Source organism: Sebastes fasciatus, chromosome 23, assembly GCF_043250625.1.
Source record: "Sebastes fasciatus isolate fSebFas1 chromosome 23, fSebFas1.pri, whole genome shotgun sequence".
NCBI classification, from domain to species: domain Eukaryota; kingdom Metazoa; phylum Chordata; class Actinopteri; order Perciformes; family Sebastidae; genus Sebastes; species Sebastes fasciatus.
Window position 1 is genome coordinate 495,019 of NC_133817.1, and position 3,273 is coordinate 498,291.

At 44.5% G+C, this 3,273-nt stretch overlaps 2 long non-coding RNA genes across 2 annotated transcripts; one reads left to right on the forward strand and one right to left on the reverse strand.

The window, feature by feature from the left end:
- LOC141761985 (uncharacterized) lies at positions 1-3,273 on the forward strand. Its single transcript, XR_012592685.1, has 2 exons — positions 1-2,511; positions 2,544-3,273. It is a non-coding gene; the product is annotated as an uncharacterized LOC141761985 (long non-coding RNA).
- Positions 1,942-2,417, reverse strand: LOC141761986 (uncharacterized). Its single transcript, XR_012592687.1, has 3 exons — positions 2,277-2,417; positions 2,124-2,208; positions 1,942-2,081 (listed from the first exon to the last, which is right to left on the reverse strand). It is a non-coding gene; the product is annotated as an uncharacterized LOC141761986 (long non-coding RNA).

The window sequence follows — 3,273 nt, forward strand, 5'->3', positions numbered from 1 at the left end:
TCACCACATGGCACTGACTGACCTGACGTTTCCATCTTTAGAGATTCCTGGAGAAAGCCTTGATTCAGTGGTCTGATTTTTATACTTAAAAACACAAAAGCAGCTAACATATTACATATTAAGTACTGTTTTTTCTTATTTACCTTAATGTTAATTTGTATCTTAACATTGTAATGAAACATATTTAGCTTTTATCTGCAAACTGGGACTTCTGTTTGACAAACTGTTAACTTGAATTTTGTTTTGTTCTGATTTACACGACGGTTTCATGAGGATCAAGTGTTTGTACGACACTACACATGATATATAGAACTACAAATGTTGTTCTTTCTTTCTGGCGTTGAACAGTTGGAGTTGTTTCTCCTGAGTTATGTACTACCTATAGACGTACAGTACCTCAAACAGACCGTTACACATGGACTAATCAGTTGAACAATACCTACCTCCAGTCTCTCTACTTCAGTATGTATGATATATGATCCATGTATGATATATGATGGATGTATGATCTATATATGATCCATGTCAGGACTGCAGCTCCGTTCTTTACGTATCAGATCAATCTCAGTTCATTTGGATTCTCACCTTCAACGTGACTTTCAGGTTTTGAAACAGATATGTTTGGATTTTTGTATATTGTATTCATGAATATGTTTTCTTGTTTTTAATTAGTAGATATCGATATACTTGATTAGCTGTTTTTGTGTACTTAAACACAAATGTGATTTTCTTTTCTTGTGATATGGTTAAACCAGATGTGCTATATGGAATTGCTTTTTACTTAGTGATGGATTATACAATTTTTCACCTGTCACCATGGCAACCTTTGAAAAGTTCACATGGTGTTTTTTTAAACTGGGCCTGAGGTAGAGCCTCAGAGGAGCTACGTTGATCCTCTTTAAACTGGGCCTGAGGTAGAGCCTCAGAGGAGCTACGTTGATCCTCTTTAGACCTGTCCTCATCAGCAGCAGCGGTACGGAGCGGAGGCTGCTTAACAGAAGCTGTGCTGAACTCTCACTAACCAACAACCTGCACGGTGTCTGGACCGTAAAGGTGCCTTCAAGGTGTTTATTCATCACAAACAGGCAGCGGACAGCTGGACGGCTGTGCTCGACGTAAACAAGACTAAACAGTCAGACCTATCTCTTTTCTATGGAAGCCTCGGTGATCCATTTTCTAGTGCCGGGTACACACTACACGAGGCTAACGCATGAGCTAATGCTAAACACAAAGCGTAAAGTAAGCTGTTATTTATCATGTCTCATGATTTCAGTACAAAGTAGAAAAACTAACATCACTAATTCTTCCTGCGTGTTGTCCGCCATGTTCGTTGACACTAAAGTCACATTTGATCGCGAGCAATTTTGCGAGATTTACGTTTTTTTTTAAGTCTCACATTTTCAAATTCTCCAGCAGCAGTTGAAGGTCCGATGACATCATTCTGCATAATAAGTAGCCATGTGCTTCTGTTTACAGCTGTGTGTCTGAGCTCAGACGGTCAGAATCACGGCCGTGACGGAACAAAAAAAAAATCTACCATGCTAGACTTTCTGTCGGGACGTCGTGAGGCGTCCCGGACGTCGTGAGGCGTCCCGGACGTCGTGAGGCGTCCCGGACGTCGTGAGGCGTCCCGGACGTCGTGAGGCGTCCCAGACGCGGCGTCGGTTGTCGTGCACTATGACACACTAAGGTTCAGGAACCGGACCTTTAGCTGTGAACCCGACCTTAGAAAATGTATCACCAGAATGTTTTGCCTCTGGGGGCTTCCGTACTTTACTGGACAAACAGATGAAACATATCTCATCTTATAAATATCTGAAACGTGTATTAAAGTGTCAGAAGATCTGAATATGGTTTGAAAACATTCAATAACTCTCATCCAGACACTGTGCAGGAATATAATATCTCTAATAATCCAACAATCCAAACAGAGAGAATCACCAGCTGCTGTTAAACGAGCTCTAAACTGTGATACTGCAGCTGTTGATGGAGGACGATCAGTAGCTTTGAACCAACGGCTTTGAAACAGACAGGCTTCATCATTTAACACCACACCCTCCATCAGCTACACCCTCCATCAACTACACCCTCCAACACCCTCCATCAGCTAATCCCTCCATCACCCTCCATCAGCTACACCCTCCAACACCCTCCATCAGCTACAGCCTCCATCAGCTACACCCTCCATCAACTACACCCTCCAACACCCTCCATCAGCTAATCCCTCCATCACCCTCCATCAGCTACACCCTCCAACACCCTCCATCAGCTACAGCCTCCATCAGCTACACCCTCCATTAGCCACACCCTCCATCAGCCACAGCATCACCTCCAGGTGATGCTACCTGCAGGTGACGCTACCCGGAGGTGACGTTGTCTGGAGGTGACGCTGCCTGGAGGTGACGCTGCCCGGAGGTGACGCTGCCCGGAGGTGACGCTACCCGGAGGTTATGTTGTCTGGAGGTGATGCTACCTGGAGGTGATGTTGTCTGGAGGTGACGCTACCCGGAGGTGATGCTACCTGGAGGTGATGTTGTCTGGAGGTGACGCTACCCGGAGGTGATGCTACCTGGAGGTGATGTTGTCTGGAGGTGATGCTACCTGGAGGTGATGTTGTCTGGAGGTGACGCTACCTGGAGGTGACGCTACCCGGAGGTGACGCTACCCGGAGGTGACGCTACCTGCAGGTGATGCTACCTGCAGGTGATGCCACCCGGAGGTGATGCTACCTCGCTGTTGGGCAGAATGATTGTAGAAGCCGTTGACCAGCTTTCAGCTCTGGGAGTCTTAATGAAGTTTCTCTTCATGATATCATGTTCTAGTACAATCGATTACACATTACTACCTCCAGAAGAAGGCCGACTTTTTACCTCATTTCAAACTTAAATACTGTCTAAGATTCAGGTGTCCGAGAGCATATGGAGAACATTTTAAAGTTTTATATATATATAGTTTATTTTTGTGGGGGATGAATTTTATAAGCGTGTTTTTCTCTGCCTCTCAGTCACCGTACGGTAAGACTGGACATGTAACCTTACCTTATGCAATGTGTCGTAGTTAGCTGTGAGGGAGGTGGAGAGAGGTCCATCAGCTCTCCCTCCGCCTCGCTCCTTCTGTATCATTTCAAATGTCTTCTAACTTGTATTTGTTTCTCTGTCCACATAGTATTACTGTCTTTTATTTCACTACATGTTTTTGCTTGCTTGCTAAACAAAGTCTTTATAGATATTCACTGCGTTTTACCCAGCACAATAAAAAGTATGGCATCCATAA